Raw genomic sequence first — 18,276 nt, 5'->3', positions numbered from 1 at the left:
TGACCAATATTATTTAATATCTTCATCAGTGATTTGGACAAGGGTGTGGAGAGCACCCTCTCCAAGTTCACTGATGATACCAAGTTATGGGGCAAAGTTAGTACACTGGAGGGCAGGGAGCAGATTCAGGCTGATTTGGACAGGTTGGATCAATGGGCAGAGAGAAAAAGGATGCAATTTAATAAAGATAAATGTAAGGTACTCCACCTGGGAAGGAGGAACCCCCAGCACACCTATATGTTGGGGAGTGTCCTTCTCGGCAGCTCAGAGGCAGAGAGGGATCTTGGAGTCATAATTGACTCCAAGATGAACATGAGCCGGCAGCGTAACAAGGCCATCAACAAGGCCAATCGCACCTTGTTGTGCATTAGCAGGTGCATGACTAATAGAACAAAGGAGGTGATGCTCCCCCTCTATGCGGCACCAGTCAGGCCGCAGTTGGAGTACTGTGTCCAGTTTTGGGCGCCGCACTTCAAGACGGACGTGGGGAATCTCGAGAGGGTCCAGAGGAGGGCCACTCGAATGATTAGTGGCCTTTGTGATAGACCCTACGGGGGGAGGTTGAGAGAGCTGAATCTCTTCAGCCTTCACAAGAGACGGCTGAGGGGAGATCTTGTGGCCGCCTATAAATTTATTAGGGGAGGTCAACGGGGAACAGGGAAAACGCTGTTTACTAAGGCACCCCAGGGAGTGACTAGGAATAATGGGTGTAAACTAGTTGAGAGTGGATTTAGGTTAGATATTAGGAAGAAATTTTTCAAAGTATGGGTGGCCAGGATCTGGAATGGGCTTCCAAGAGAGGTGGTGCTATCACCTAGCTTGGAAGTCTTCAAGAAGAGGCTAGATAGTCACTTGGCTGGGGTCATCTGACCTTGGTCCTCTTTCCTGCCAGGGGCAGGGGGTCAGACACAATGATCCACTGTGGTCCCTTCCGACTTTACAATCTATGAATCTATGTGCTGCAACACGATGTTGCTTTATAACACTATATTAGGAAATTAACCGTTTTTGATATGCTGCATACATGAATACACTATACAGAAAGCATACATATGTGTATTACCTCTATAAGTTACAGTTACTGTATCTGTAAACCAATCACAGATGGATTTTATGATTGCCTGTACTAGCTACATGTTCATTAATTTTTGTTTACCTGTCCATTAGGTCACTTAGAGGCCTAAGACAGTTCTGTGGTCCTACTCTATGACTATTTATGTTCTTAACGGGCACAGTAATGATGTCATCTGAATTCTTTATACCTTACAAGACAGAAGAATATGTATTTTTATTGAAGAGCCTATGAGCACTCCAGAGTGGCAATGGGCTAAACTAATTTGAAATTTTACTCCTAACACTATAGTTGTGGCCTACCAATAATGGTGAATAAGTAGGTGCTCACATATCTCTATTGTTACTTGAAATGATAACCCTGGATAATCAGAGTGGGAATAAGTAAGAGACAGACAAGATCAATAAACCTCCTTTCCTCTCGGCCCTCCTCTGACTGGAAGCTGTAATTAGATAACATACAATGTTTTGCCATCGATAGTTGACAAATGCACTTTCATAATATGTTAAAAATTCACAAACAGCTCTTTAACGCGTCCTTTAAAATTACTTGTATTCCAAAATTACTTTAGTGGGATTTTTTTTGGCTCAGCAGAAGGAAGATGCTTTTATTTCTGGCAAAATACTCTCTCCCAAGTGCTTTGGCTAGATGGATGAATGGGTGAATATCTGAAGGTGTAAGTGAAAATATAAAATAAATTATAAATAGACAGCGCTGTCAACAGAAAAGTAAAGTGTGAGCCTCTAAATCATACAAGAACTGAAAAGATGCTTTTGTAAGTGTTTGGAGCATCTCACCATACTTTTAAGTTGATATGCCTAAAAACAAATACCATTTTGCATCTTCTGTCTTTAATTTTCCCCCTGAAATTCTTGCTCTCTTTCTGTATGCTGTTTCTGTATTACTACAAATGCCCTAATGAACCACAGAAACAATTGTCTGGGATTTCTATTACTTGCTGCAGTGATCTTATAGTTAGTATTTATCTTTAACACAGAAAAGTAATAAATAATAATTACTTTGCTGCTATGAAAGCTACCTACGTCAGACATAAATTAGACTGAGCCACAATGCAGCAACTGCACTGGGAGGAAAGAAATCATATAATCTTAACTTACATGTTTAAGAAAAATACTCCTCCCACTATCAAGGAGGTGACATGCAAGATTAGGAGGAAATTTTAATTATTTTCACCAGACCTTAAAACAGGGTATTGATTTCCCATCATTAACACACAGATTACTGGAGCTCTGATAGGTCTCAGAAAAATCCCTGGCTGAATAAACTGAACAACAGTTTGGGGATATTTCTCTGCTGATAAAGTTCCTTCAGCCTCTGAATTCATCTTTGCTAGGAGAGACTTGAGCTCACAAATGCTAAGTACAGATGCTCAGGGAGATTAGGGGAAGTTAGATTGTGTTAAAAATGGCCAAGGTGATCTAACTTGATTTGCCCAGGTGTGTACCCTCCACTTGGAACCCTAGTTAGGTCGATCTAAGTGTGAATTGTACAGAAATTCCAGGAAAGTTAGATTGGTCTAAAAATGGCTGACTCAATCCAAGTTAACCCTTCTCTGAGACAGGCTCTCTTACATCGAGTTGTCTATTTTTAGACTCATCTAACTTTCCCAAACTTTTCTACAATTCACAGCGTAGCTCCAGGGCTGGGAAAAGCCCAGCTTCTGGCCTTACTCCCAGGGCTGTGCTTTTCCTACCTGCTCCCTGGATCCTCTCCCCTGCAGCAGTGAGTGCCCCCCTCCCCAACACCCCCCACCCCACAAGTTGCTCATGATGTTGGTTTTATTAGCATATGCCAATGCCAGGAGCTAAGGAAATAAGTCCCAGTGTGTGGGGGGAGGTAGGTTTGCAGTTGGGCTGGAAATCAGGGGGCTACAAATAGCCCTTGGTGTCCCAAAGCCCTCCCCCACAGACCCCACCAGCTCCCCGATCTCCCCGCAGATCCTGTTTGTCTCCCTGATCACTCCTGTGGATCCTGTCTGCCCCACCGCCCAATCCTCCCACGGGCGCTGTCTACCCCCTGGATCCCTCCCACGGGCTCCACCTTCCCCGCTGATCCTCCTGTGGACCCCCCGGTCCCTACCAAGCTTGTTTACCCCTCTCTCCCAATCCTCTCATTCTGATTTACCTTAGATTGGGTGACTATTTTTAATTTGATCTAACCTCCCCGAATGTCTGTGTACTCAGCCAAAAAACCTGGAAGGATTCCACCCATTAAAATGACACCAACTGAAGAACAACCTACTATTAGTATATGCTGCCTCACTGAGGAAATTAGTCATGGGTTAGAGAACTCCAAAATGCACCAACATTTGCTTTCCCTGGAACAAACAATAAAAGTCCAAAACTATTGTACCGAACAAGTAAGCAGTAAACATGAAAGCATGTAGGATTATTATACCTCTTGTCTCTGTTTAATTTGAATGAAATGGTCTCTGACCCAGTCATAAAGAAAGGGCTGGAAGGTCATCCAATAAAACCGTTGTGTATAGGGGGATTAGTGCTAATAGGGTATGCACATTTTCTCTGTGCAACAGTTATTGGCAATTTCCAAAGCAGTGCTACTTAATGAAATCAAAACACTCCTATACCAGATATCTCCTGCTGTTTGCCTGCTGCTGCTGTATCTGCAGAATTCATCACATGGTAGTTGCTTACTAGGGATAGTTTGGAAAAATTAATATTAGATTCCAAAGTACAGTTTCTTTGCTAGTGGTCTCCTTTCACTCCCTTCCCTTGTATTTTAGGGTTACACCTTCCTTCACAGTTTGAAAGTCACCACAGAATGGATGCTAATGAGAACATACTGATGACAACTCCTGGTCAGTTCTATTTCTAAGTAATTTAGTAAGGTAACTCTTCACAAAGAGCCAGCTGTAGAGCTGGGAATGTCGCTAATCCAGGAGAACAAGGAAGCTCACTGGACTCTGGCCACCATTTTATAAAACCCTTTGCAGCAGTGAGGTATGCATCAGAGCTCAGATAACCCTAGCAGCATTATCTGCATATAAATCTTTGTACTCTCTGACGCTGGTAGACACGGCACACATGGCATGTGCTTCCTATGTATATCTGAACAGTTGTTTTCATGTTGTTTTGATGAAATTTTCATCAAACCCATTTCAATCTATAACGTAGTTTTCTTCGTTTGTATATACATTCAGTGATATCCCTCTTGACTTTATAATAAATTTTCCTGGGCTTTTATGATTGCTTTCAATATACTGAAACAAAATATGAGACTAAGTTATGAATACAGGTCTTTTTTCCTATAATTCATTTATATCTTGAAACAAGGGCCTGCAATTCAATTTCTTTTCTGTCTCTACCTATTTCCTTTCTTTAGACAGGAAAGCTTGCCTTATCATTGTCCAATTTCAATAATTCAGCAGTGTGTTTGATAAGACTTTATTTCCTACAGTATTATATTAAGACCAGATCTCATATATATAGCTGTTTTTTCTTTCTGCAGTGATGCAAGTTGAAAATTTTTGTTTACTTGATAAGTTCAGCACTAAACTCCCTACATACCAATACTTATCCCTTTCACTGCATCATATAAACCATATCATCCACATTTTGTACCCATAGAAAATCAGCTCATGCATCAAATTATGATTATACATCTAATAAAGTAGTAGTTTTCCATGCATGCCTGAATTTTCCGAGCCCAGTCTCATTAAACAAATAATAAAGCAAACAACCACTCCCCATAACCCCCCCCACCAAAAAACCCAAACCAAAACACAACAAAAAAATCCTTTCAGTACTAGCAATAATAAAAAACTTATTTTTCTCCTTGTATCCTGAAGGAAACATAGAACCATACAACTTGAGTTGAAGCCAGGCCACACAGCCTTCCCCCTACAAAACTACATCCCTTTCCCCCCCAACAGCTAGATTGGGGCCAGACCATGCCCCCTCCTTGCCCCTATAGGGCTGGATCAAGTCCCTTTCTCCCTTGGGGCCAGGCTACACCTAACCCCCCTCCATACAGCTGGATGGGGCCTGCTATGCCCGCTCTGGGCACCAGATAAGGACCACCGGCTGTATCTAACCCGTGAAGAGACTGGGTACTGTCGACCTGGCCTGCTGGGCAAAAAGGCTGAACACCACGGGTCTATACCATTGCCTTCTATGTAAAGAAAGGGATATGTTATATGGAAATTATATTGTTCCATCACATGTTCCTGGTTCATTCTTAGTTTTAGATGAAGCAGTGTGGGCAGCCCTGGGTGTGTATTCATGAGTTGAAGAGGAATTCCACAGAGGTCAGGGCAACTACAAAAAGGGACAGCTGTCACATGGTGGTTCTAAAACCCACCTTTTTTGGCAGCATGACACACTCAGGTACCATCCTGCCACTAGCTTATCCCTTAACTGTCCTCCCAACTCATGGCAGTCAAAGGTACAGAGTGAAGGTCATTGCTAGAACTGTCAACATGCTCGCTCGTTAGAATCCCCAAAATTACTTCTATATTTTTGCTAATGAACAGCTCTTCTTGACTTTTTCCCAGCTCTTTCTCCATCCTCTAACCAACCAGACTGGGCTAGATTTTGAGACTTACATCCTCTCTTGTGCCTAGCAATAAATAAAGTGATCTGACTCTCTATAAACTGCTTCATCCAACACTGAAATGCAGTCATATCTAGGCATCTAGACTCAAAACAAAAGTACAGAACAGCTTAATGCATGAAGAAGTGTATCATATCCAATGAAATGGGTTTTGGTGATCATGAGTTTGTGTGAAGTCCACAGCTCTACTCTCCATAAACCCTTCCTTCCACCCCCAATATTTGATAATATTACTACAGGAACAGTAACTGGCTACTACAGTCACTGTCTTTGCCCTTTTAGATAACAGACTTATAAACTTTTCATTTCACTTTCCCAAGTGGATGATTTAAGTTTTAATTAGGGTTTTGTGTTCTTTGTTTACTTGGCTCTGCAGCATGCTGAAAGATCTGTCACAGCATCATTGATTTCTGTAAAGATTCATTAAAAACTTGTTTAACATTGTTCACAGACCTGATAACACTTGAACAGGTAGTCTACCTCAGTGATGACAAAGACATTCACTCAGCCATTTTAAATGAATGATGCACAAGCCTGGATGTTGGATTTAAAAGACGATGCTAATGGGGAAAACACATTTTAACGTGCTGACTTTTTACTGGTTATTACAGGATTTTTCCTTTAAAGGTGAATTAAAGCACTTTTATATTCCTGTTTTCATACCAATACAAACCAACAGATTAGGAGATTCAAATCCGCAGGGAAGGTGCAGATGAAGTACACTGGAAAAACTTTAAGAGGAGCTCAAGGTTTTCATAGCATAATCATAATGCCAGTTGGTGTTCTGTCCTTTCTACTCCCACCCAAACCTCAAACATTACATCGAGCAGAGAATGCAAAAAGACTAAAATACTGCAGTTTTCATCTGAAAATGGTGACCTCCCTTCTCTCTCATTAGTAAAAAAAATCGCTTTGTGGCTAGAATGTTTCTAACCCTGTTACAGTAGCTAAGATTTTTGGGGAGGGAAACAGTCTCATTGTTCTCCCCACATCTAATTCTCTGCTGCCCAGAACAATGAGCTCCAGAAGAATTTCTATTCATTTCCCCTCTGCTACAAAGATGATGGTAGGTGTGCAGGCCTTGAGAATGAAATGGATAAATAGCAACAAGCAAACCTCAAGCCAGAATTATGTTATCAGATCAGACCCATAGTCCATGTAGTTCATTCCTGTTTCTGACAAGTCACTGCCAGCTACTTCACGGATTCAAAAAACCCTTAATGGGCAATTATGGAATAACTAGTCCATAAGGATCACACATGCATAAGCATGAAAAGTATTCAAGAAAAACAGTAAATTGAGCTGCTTTGGTAGTACACAAATGCTTGCAGCAGTTCAAGTATGGGGCACGGGTTCAGTCTATTTTTTTCCCCCGAACTAGGAGGAACAAGGAGAATAATATATTTTGGCATTATTCTACTGTACTCAAGAAACTGCCTACAGACAATACACATTGTGTTTAACCACAGAAATATAACTATTGTTTTTGAACATTTTCACAGAGATACTTTAGCACTGAGGGTGAGGAAGGAAAATAGAAGGCTTATATTACAGCACTCATTTCAGTTGACTTTGGAGCTTAATGTAGAGCAAATTTAGATGATTTTCCATGCATGTGACTAGACTGTGAGCTGTACTGCCAAATTACAAACAGGCCCCTATAAATTAGATGGTCTTTAAAGAATAAGAGAATCTGCATCTTCCCTGGGGAGGCAAGGGATACTCTTGTCAGGCTTCCAGTTAAGCTTATCTTAATTTTCAGACAGGAGCTGAGCAATTACCACCACCAGTACCACACATTATTGAGGAGTCAAGATAGGCAATAAACAATGACAAATCCATGTCCACAGACCATTTTTAGAATTGGAGATTTTGCTTAATTAAAGACACCTGACAATAACTAAAGATATCTGAAGCACTTCCAGTTGGGGTAAAAAGATGGATAATACTATAAAACAAGATTCCAAGAAGGAGTATTCATTTACTTAAGGCTTATGAATGCATTCAAGAATTTAAGGGCACTATATATAAAGTATTCTGATATTAAAGAAGGCATGCGGCATGACTGACAGTGTAGCATAATTGCATAACTAAAACCTAGTAGGAGGTGGATCAAATCTACAATTATAATGTGAGGGGTAGGAAGGATAGAAAAGTAGGAAGAGGCAGTGGGGTGTTACTTTAAAATAAGCCTGGAACAAGCACTGAAGAGTTTGAAATCACAAGAGTTTATGGTTACACTCTGTGGACCCATCAAAGACAGTCCCAAGTGATATGAAGCAGAGGACATCTGTCAAAATAAGGAAGCAGAGAATTCAAAAAGAGGAGAAAATAATTCTAAATGTAGTTCCATTTCTACCAATAAAGAAGTACCAAAAGAATGTGAAGGCCATGAGGCAATGATGGTGTTCATGTCTACATATTTGTAAGTAAATAGGTGGTGGATTTCAAGACAGTTTAGTTATGGTAGTTAAGAAAGTTAATAAAATGATAAAAACGGAAGAATCCTGGAGAATCTGTACATGTAAAAGACTTAAATATCTTTCAAGTCACTAAAACAAAAATGCAAAAGACTACAGTTTCAGAGAAAAAGAAAAATCCAAGGAACAAGAAATGGCCTAACAAAGGATTGTTTAATGGTGAAAGGGTGTAAAAGTACCAGCACTGAAAATGGAGATGTAGAGAAGAGAGCAAATTACTCATGCTTGTTAACAGCCTACAGGGAAAAGAGAGGGCAGCAAAGAAGCAGAATGAACTAATGCTACCCAAAGGGGTTATGTTCTGACCTTAACTTCAAGAATCTATAAATAAGAAGTACTTAAAAATATTCCAGGGGAAAAAGAAATGGAGAAAAGTAAGTCAGTCCTTAAACAAAGAGGAAGACAGAATCAACAGTAATTTGAAATGCCTGAATTCCTCATTTTCTTTTAATGTGTTATTTAGTCAGACAAATAATGTAAAGGGAATGGATGACTGAGGGGTAAATTAGACCAGGTCAACATAGCTGTCAATGAAACCCAGGTAAGGATGTACAGTATGACTTCAATAATCAACACATCAGATAATTTATAAACAAAACCTGGTCATCTCTACTTTTCATTACAGGCTTATCAGCATGCTCTAGTGAGATTTGGTAAATTAAAATATTATGGTATCTTTGTAATAATTTTGTAAATGTAATTAATTAATATCACTTAAAGCTAACTGCAGCACAGGCAATTAATAACTTACTATGTACTGTGGAAAACTAAATAAGATTTGAAGTTAGATAATCTGAATATAGATTGTACTTCCCCTGGTATGTAGTGCATAGGGAAGAGACACCGTAGAGAGTAATGACCATATCTATTTACTTTTAGGGGGGAAACGGCTAATTTACCAGTATCACATTACACTTATTAAACAAAGGACAAGATAGATTTGAAATGCCATATCTCTGGGCTTTAAAAAAGAAATAAGTCAGTGGTTCTCAAAACTTTTTAGACTCAAGGCACCATCAGAAAAATGCCAGCTCTCAGTTTTTACTCATTTTTTGACTATGGACAAATCATAGAGAAATTATTTTGCAAAGAACTCAAAAAGACCACAACAGGTCAGAATGCTTTTGGCACCATGGATTCCTATTTGAAATCTCTGGGTTTATCTTGTGAATCATGAGTAGGTGTTTGCACAACTAACATCTATTACATGTGACCCCACAGTAACCTTAAAAGGATTCCATGGCACCCATGGTGCTGTGGCACATGCTGAGAATCATAGTTTATATACTTGGTAATTAATACTGGCATAAATGAAATAACTGCATTTCCTAGTAATTAACATGAACTAGCTAAATTATTTCTTCTTGGGGGGAAAAAGGAGATGCCCAGAATATGATTGGTGATTTTTTTTTATTTTTGGTCATAGAAGCGCAAAAGGAAGGCTCAAGGATTTTGATACTTTCTGTTGGAGTCCTGACCCAAGAAGATATGGAAGAAATGTGGAGTTTGGTATGCAGAATGGTCTCAAAGTAGAGTGATGGGGTGTGTCCACACATGCAGGCACGTGCGCTTGCAGCAGTTCAAATAGCAGCAGCATAAATCTGTGCCAGAGATTTGTGCCTCAACACATGTGTCTGAACGTGAGCTTTAGTGTAAGGCAAATTGTACCACCTGGGGCAAACTGATCCTGCCCAGCTCCTCCCAGATCTTCAGTTTATTCCCCTTTTTTCCTGACTACAAGAACACTGCACAATTTTTCCCAGCCATTTTGCACTAGGCCCCCTCTCCAGTTACGTGCTACGTAAACATAATCTTTTTTTTTTTTAGTTATATTATAAATGTCTAAACTCCTGTAAAGCATTTCACTATCTCATAAAACCTCTTTCAAGATAAATTAATTCTAACAGGTACTGCCACATTGTTTGAGAAAAGGTTTAGCTCATAAAAAGGGTAATCATAAAGTAAAAGGTACCAAATTGAAGTGGGGCATGCAGGTATTACCTGTTTTGGGCCCATTTTTGTTAAAGAACTTTATTAATTATTTGGAGGAAGATGTAAATAGTGTATTAAATTCACAGAACATACTAAATTAGGAGATACTGGGTATCCTATGTCATATCATATGTCATCGTGGCGATGAGCTACAGCACCGCAGCATTGGTGGGCACTAACCTTGATGCTACCACTATTGCCCAGTAGCAACAAGCTACTGCACAATAGGGTCGAAAACGATCCATGCACCGCTGGGACTGTGTAATACCAACTGCGCACTCAAAGGCACGTGTAGATGCACCCACTGCAAATACCAGTGAGGGTACAGCAATAATACCAAGTAATCAAAGGGGGCAGGAATGTAGGTATAAAACAACCTGAGATTCAACCTGAAACAATAAAAGCCAATGTATCTGCAGAAAATAAACCTAAATAAAAATAGTCAATGGGAGAAAAGTACTTGAAAAGCAGTCAGGTTGAAAGAAAAGTATTCCAAAGGGAAACAAAAATTAATTAAGGAGCTGAAGGGACTATGTATAAATAGAAATAATGGGATGAAATTGAGCATAGGGAAATAAAGGCTGATTCTCTATTAGGTTTTGAAAGAGTCTTACTAGAGAAGAGGCAAAAACTCTATTTCTTAGGTCATTTAAAAATAAAACTGGGAAAAAAGACTATTTTGTAGGATAAAGTGTTCAGGGGCAGGAAGATGAACAAAATAAGCCTTTCTATCCTTGATTTTCCAAGAACCTTGGTAAAGATCATTCACATTTGTACTGTAGTACCATTGTACTATTTATATACCACGCAGTAAAAGCCATTATTGAAATCAGGTATGCCCCAAGAACCATTTTCATTTTCTGAAGGGTTCATTAATTCATTTTACTCTACATGAGCAGATAAGCTTGTCAGCCAGTCACATATGCATATTCTAAACAGAATCCAGTTGGTATCTCAAATAAAGATCTGAAAGTATAATTATTGTTACTTAGGATAAGAATTCCCAACACTATACAACAAAACAATCCTAACATTTACACATTTATTTCAATTTTAAGTAGAATGTATTAAATGGACTGTCTTGACAAAATTAAATTGCAGTTTGTGTGTGTAAAAAATTATAAAATAAATTGGATTATAATTGGTTCTGTGATACCCAAAACAGAGAAAAATAGTTATTCACCAAACTGTAAACATACGATGCTGCAATTACATTTTTCTAGAAATGTCTTTAAATTAAATACTAACAGTGCAGTTTTATAGAGAAACAACAAATAAGTGTAAATGCCAGTGGAAATTTGCAGATTGTTTTGTTCATTTACAAAAGATAAATCTACACACTACCAACCATATGCAAGGAAGCACCTACAAAATAAGATGTACCTCAATTAAAACTCAAATCTGTATGTATTGTTTTTTAATAAAAGCTGCATCTACTGAACAAGGCCCATGTAAACAGGCAGTACCAACGGAGTCGACCTGCAGACCTTTGGAGATAGGGATGATGAAACTTTCACTTACAACCTGAAATCAAGTCTGTAGTTGTTGCTTTTGCTTAGCACACTCTGTTGATACATATTATTTGCCATTGAATTCACAGTTTCATACTTGGTAGGGTCGGAAGGGACCTGAGCAGATCATCAAGTCTGACCCCCTGCCATGGGCAGGAAAGAATACTGGGATCAAATAACCCCAACTAGATGATTATCTAGCCTCCTTTTGAAGACCCCCAGGGTAGGAGCGAGCACCACTTCCCTTGGAAGTTGGTTCCAGATCCTAGCCGCCCTGACTATGAAGTAGTGCCTCCTGATATCTAGCCTGAATCTACTCTCAGTCAACTTATGACTGTTATTCCTTGTTACTCCTGGTAGTGCTCGGGGGAATAGCGACTCTCCCATTGCCTGCTGGTCCCGCTTGGCCAGTTTATAGATGGCCACCAGATCCCCTCTCAGCCTTCTCTTGTGGAGGCTGAACAGGTTCAGGTCCCATAGCCTCTCCTCATAGGGCCTGCCCTGCTGACCCCTGATCATGCAGGTGGCCCTCCTTTGGACCCTCTCCATGCTGTCCACATCCCTCCTGAAGTGCGGCGCCCAAAACAGGATGCAGTACTCCAACTGCAGCCTGACCAGTGTCGCATAGAGGGGGAGGATCACCTCCTTGGACCTGCTTATGATGTGCCTGCGGCCGCAGCACACGGTGCGGTTAGCTTTACTGACCGCGTCTCCACATTGGCGGCCCATGTTCATCTTGGAATCAATAATGACTCCAAGATCCTTTTCTGTCTCTGTGCTGATGAGAAGGGAGTTCCCCAGCCTGAAGGTATGCTGCTGGTTCTTCCTCCCCAAGTACAGTACCTTGCACTTGTCAGTATTGAATCCAATCCTGTTCTCATCCGCCCACCACTGTAACCTGTCCAGATCTAGTTGCAGCCTGTCCCTCTCCTCTAGTGTGCCCAATTCCCCCCACATCTTAGTGTCATCCGCAAATTTGAACAAGATGCTTTTCACCCCCTTGTCCAAGTCACTGATGAAGATGTTGAACAGTGCGGGCCTGAGGACCGAGCCCTGGGGAACCCCACTGCCCACATCCCTCCAGGTCGAAAATGACCCGTCCACCACCACTCTCTGGGTGCAGCCCTCTAGCCAATTTGCAACCCATCTCACTGTATAGGCATCGATGCCACAGTCGCCTAATTTTTTAATGAGAATGGGGTGAGTGACAGCGTCAAAGACCTTCGTAAGTCCAGAAAGACTACATCCACCGCGACACCTGCGTCCAAGGATTTTGTGACCTGGTCATAGGATCCACTATTCTGTTCAGACCACCTTTGCTTTTCACCAACAGAGCCACACAGTTTTTAAAAGCTGGATTTTAGTTATACTCAAAGTAAGTATACTTATGCAAATTATACCATTACCATCATTTGCATGCATGCCATTTATGAAGCTATGCACCACAACTTTTTGCGATGTGCTGTCATCAAGTGCACTACCACAGAGCATAGTACATGAAGCAGCAGTGTAGCAATGCAGCCAGGTATCCAGGCCACAGGTGACTTCCAGTTGCCCAGTTACTGCTATACTAACAACGCAACTGCTTGGCTGCTGGCAGTAGCTGGGTTTGTTGTCCCCTCCCAAGTGCCCCAAAGTTGGCGACCTCCAGGATGGCATCTGGGGTGGCTACTCCAAGCACTGTGCTATTCTTATGCATTGACATGAGGGACTAAGTCATCCTGCACAGCTGCTCTATCCCCATTCTGGCATGGCTGGAGAGCGAGTAGGTGAAATGGGGACTGGAAAAGATGGGTTGTCACTTGTGATGATGATTTTGGATAGGGTGAACATCTTTATATCTACTTTTTTAAAAGCACTACTATTCTTTCTGGAAGGGCCACATTTGAAAGGTCATTGCTATCACAGAGCATGAAAACTACCCTAGCATTCTGTTAACATAGAGACTTGCAGCTGCCCTTCTTTTTTCCCCTGTGTCTCAATACAGGTGAATTCACATAAGAGAAGTTAAGCACTAATTCTTTTTTTCCTGTCCCCTAACTTAACCCTCAGGAGTAATCTTTCAACCCATTTTAAGTGACCTCCAATGCTGCATACAAAATAGATTGGCCTCCTGACACACGCATCACATAATCTGAATGCAACTCTTAGAGGATTAGATTTTGCCTTTATATTTTGTCCTGTTTAAGTGGCATTGTGCTGAGGCAAAAGTGAAAGATAATCTCCAAAACACAATTTCCTGTCAGCTGCTTCTTGTTCTAGGAAGGTAGTAAATTAAATTAGGGTGACCATCCATTCCTAATTGGGCGGGACAGTCCCAAAATGTAAAGCTCAAGTTCCAGTCCTGGGCTGAATGACCCCGGGACAGCATTTGTTCTGCCTTCTCCTTGACACAGTCAAACCATAGCAACTATAATCCCAGTATCAGGTGCAGGGATCTGGGTTTTCCGTTCACTGCTTGGGCTGGGGGTAGCGAGACGTAGGGTGGGGCACGTGCATGTGTGTGTATGCACACATGTATGTTGCCAGCAATACAGCCAGGCAGTGTTGGAGAGCAGTTTTCCCAGCTGCCTGCAGGTAAGTCTATGGAGGGGAGAGGAGCATAGGTGATTCCAGGGATGGGGGAGGGGCAGGGTTGGCAGCTGGGGCTAGGAGTGCTGCCCAGCTAGGGTGGTGCATGGGGGCTGGGGTGAGAATGCACAGCCACAGGGCCCAGCCAGAGAGTGGGACGGAGTCACGGGTAGCTTGTCCAGGGGGCAGCAGGGGAGGGCAGGGCTGTTTCCCCACTGCTGTGCACACTCTCTTGGAAGGAGGACATGGGGGAGGGGCACGTGCCCTCCCAGTTTGTGCACAGGGCGGGGATGGGGGTGGGGGTGGACGTGGGCTGCTTGCTGTGGACTTGGGGATCCCTGCCCTGCTGCCCTCCCACTGGGGCCTCTGCGGCCCAGCAGGCAGGACCTGGTACGGGAAGGCGGAGCGGGGAAGCTTGGTGTCCTGCTTTTGCATTTTGAAAAGGTGGTCACCCTATAGTAAATTCTTCCATATTAGTAGCAAATCATTTTCTTTTTTTCTATATTAATTAGTTTAGATAGGCCTTTTTCTTCTCCACTGAAAAAAGATACCAAGGATCTACCCCTCTGTTCAAACAAACTATGCTAGAATATAAAGAGGTATTTGTCTTCCCTCATATGTCTACACATACTTACAGTCCAAGCTATACTCTACTTTATAGGTTAGCATCTGACAAAGTAGGCTGTTACCTATGAAAGCTTGTACCTCTCTGAACCAATTAGTCTCTAAGTGCCACCCAGCCCTACCTTCTGCCTAACACAGCTCTCTGCCCATTGGATGGTGTGATATTGCACACCTGTGATACAGGAATGTAATTTAAAATGAAGTGCTGTTGCCTAAAGTTCTGTGCATCTTGCACAGAGTTTTGGGCATCTCACAACAAAAAAAACCTGATAAATTAGAAAAAAAGCACAAAATGTGATAACATGACTGCGGGCTTAGTCCAGAGAGACAGATTAAGGGAAATAAATAAATAAATAAATACAGTTTCATGTCTTTAAAGCCAGGATATGATAATCAGGCAAATACGTGCAAGGCACAGAAAACAAGAGGAGAAAGGATTTATTTAAAATTATTAAGAATGAATTAATGGTGACTACTGGCTAGAATTTAGAAAGAACTAGCAGCCTAAAGTTTTCAACGGTGAAGTCAGCTATGCTATAAGAGCATGCATAAAAAAACAGGTACCCAATCTATGGGCTTAAGAGTAAAGTAGAAGAAAAGTAGTTTTACGGAAGAAATCATATGGTATTAGTGCAGGAGGACAGCATAGGTAATCTAGGAGGTATATGCAGCAATCTTGTCATTTATGATTTTTTTCACTGTTTGTGGTCTGGAGACTAATGTCAATGTCAGATGACAATGTAAAATGACTTAGTAGGCAAGGCATACTTCTAGAACTACCTCGGGAAGATCATTTTAGTTGGAAAACATATGACTAAATTTTAATATCTAATTTTTATGTAGTGCATTTTAAGAGTAAATATGAATGACAGGTAATGTATAAAAAAGTATAAGCAAAGATAGTCACGGTTAGCAGACATTTTCTGGGATCATTTGTTTTTTAAAATGTGGAAAAAAATCACACATAGAGCCTTATTTATCATAAAAATCAGTAAAAATAGTTCATTTGGCCATCTATGGAATGCATGGGAAGAGCATAAAGTTACTACAACTGAATATCAGCAAGAGTGCAATGAGAGCCAAAGTTAAGACAGTGATGATAAAACTCTGGGTATAAAATTTGATGAAAACAAGGTAGGCACATAAAGGTGAATAAATATTTCTTGACATTGTTTGTCCTTACACTGGATTTCTATCAAGTTATTAGCTGTACAACAAATATAAGACAGGCACATGGAGGTAGAAGAGAACTCCTGGAAATAATTCACTTTCCCCTTATCTACCACAAAAAAAAGCTCACTGCCAATGGCCTACTCTGTGTACTCTAAAAACAGAAAATAAATGATTAACCAAAATTTTAGTCAAGTCCTACCACATGGAATACAATTTAGAACAAAAAAACCCCAAACTACAGCTTTTTCTTGTTCTAAATATAGTAGTAAACTCTGTATTTTAAAAAGTTTAACATAGATATTGTTGTAAGAAAATTGCTAGCTTAAATTTCTGGAATTTGCAACAGCTAATAAAGATCATATTAAAACCAACTGCATCTATTTCTTTTTTATAGGCAATGAAAAAAATGGAGAATTTGAGGCACTGGAAATGGGAGATAGCATCACAAGTCACAGCTTGTGTGCTAAATTAAGTCAGGAGTGACCAGGAAAATTACTAGAGTATATAATGTCATTTTAGAGGCCTACGTCAAAATGACTTACAGAGAGGTCAAGTACTGAATGCACTCTGGAGGTGAAGTACTCTCGCAATTAGAAGTTATCCCTTTGGCTTAGAGTTTAGGCTCAGAGAAGGAAAATCTTTCCCGCCTGATTCCCTACAAGAAGTCTCTGTGGCTGCGCCTATACAAGACATTTACTGTGCAGTACACTAATTAGCTGTGCAGTAAACAGTGCACGTCTACATGTGTACCCCTATTAAACTGAAGTAAACTAATTTACTCTGCAGCAGGGTAATACCTGTAAAGTACTGTTCTGCTGTGGAGTTTTTTACTCTGCAGCAGCACATGTGTAAACACTGACCTGGCTGGCTGGTGCACAAGGGTGCTTCAGTGCGGAAACTGCTTGCCAGCTAGCCCCATGCCAAAGCTCTCTCCTGCCCCAGCCAGCCATTGCACAGAATTTCCTAAGGCCTCTGACAGCTGGGGCTGCTCTGACTTGGCTCAACATGCTGTGGTCCCAGGTGCACGTGCAAATGGCACCAAGATTTATTGCTCCACAGCTAAAATATGATATCTGGAAGCACGCACCACGTATTTTAGCTGCTTTTGGAAAAATAAACTTCATTGATAAACAAGAAAGAAATATTTCTGTATCTCCCTGCCTGCTTCTGATATCTGACACCTTCAAGGAAGATCAGCCTTACCTGACCATCAAAGAGCAACTCACACAAAGAAACTCTCAGGGACCCAGAGCAATATATGTCCAGCCTCAGCTTCCCCTGTGCAAAATGAAGTTTATTTTCTACCTAACAGGATTTTTACAATCTTTGATTTCTCCTCAGCCTGAAGAAGGACGCGTGTGCTTGGAAGACTGCAAGGAATGATTTTAGTTGTTGCTATTTTTAGTTGGTCTAATAAAAGGTATCACCTCTGAACCAAGAGTTTTAGAGTTCTGTATTTCTTAGGTGCAATCAGTAATTTATGTTGAAGTGACTGTACCTTCTGAAACAGAGTTTTTGACTGACTGAAGTTCAAGGCATGAGCAGAAGTGATGTGGGTGGTTTTTAAGAGTGGATTAAAAATATACTGGAAAATAAACCTAAAAACAATCATATTTGGCCTACAAGCAGAGACTGCCTAATTTTAAAGGCAACCCAAGTGCTCATTCTTTTATCTCCTATGAAGACTCTGAAGGAAGAGGCTGAAGTACTTCAATATGATCTGTCTGCTTTCTGATAAAACACTACATGTTAAGACTTTTTAAAATATCCTTTGTTGCTTACTGAATAGGCTTTTATTTGAAAAAAGAACTTTCAGAACTTAAAAATACTTCTAAGAGCTCCCTCTGCCTGCCTCTTTCTGAAATGAACAAAATGCTGTCATGGTGGGAAAGATAATGATTTCGTTAGAAAACAAACAATGTGATGAAAGAATCAATTTCAATCACAAACAAAAGTCCAACTGCACTGTAGAGGGGAAGGCAGTGGAGGTCATGGCTGCATACCGGGAGGTTAATCAAAAAAATATAGTAGAATGGTAGAATATAACAGAAGAAGACCCAAAATCAACAACAATATTTGAACCATGGCAGTGTTATTTCATAACCACAAATTCAACCTGAATTAGGCACTATCAACTGGCAGATTCTACAGTCTTTGTTTTGAAGAGAATTTACTTGCCTGTGGCCCGCAGAGCCTGTATGGGCACATGGTATTGGCTGCTCATTTAAGTTATAATATATTACATACTTAATTAAAGTTA

The 18,276-nt window shown here is 40.7% G+C and overlaps 2 protein-coding genes across 5 annotated transcripts in view; one reads left to right on the top strand and one right to left on the bottom strand.

Moving 5' to 3' along the window:
* FER (FER tyrosine kinase) overlaps window positions 1-18,276 on the bottom strand; it is a 340,335-nt gene that overhangs the window by 26,052 nt on the left and 296,007 nt on the right. The window lies entirely within an intron of this gene.
* Window positions 1-18,276, top strand: part of PJA2 (praja ring finger ubiquitin ligase 2) — a 255,895-nt gene that overhangs the window by 231,581 nt on the left and 6,038 nt on the right. Inside the window, exon 12 of one of the 3 annotated variants that reach the window (XM_025203522.1) lies at window positions 9,572-11,871. The exons of the other annotated variants lie outside the window; for them this stretch is intronic. The gene's annotated coding sequence lies outside the window, so the exon portion shown is untranslated. Of the gene's footprint in view, window positions 1-9,571; window positions 11,872-18,276 lie in introns of those variants that run through there. 3 annotated transcript variants of the gene reach the window in all.

The sequence above is a fragment of the Alligator sinensis genome, unplaced genomic scaffold, assembly GCF_000455745.1.
Source record: "Alligator sinensis unplaced genomic scaffold, ASM45574v1 scaffold30_1, whole genome shotgun sequence".
Lineage (NCBI taxonomy): Eukaryota > Metazoa > Chordata > Crocodylia > Alligatoridae > Alligator > Alligator sinensis.
Note: the sequence above shows the minus strand (reverse complement) of the source record. Positions and strands in the feature narration are given on the sequence as shown.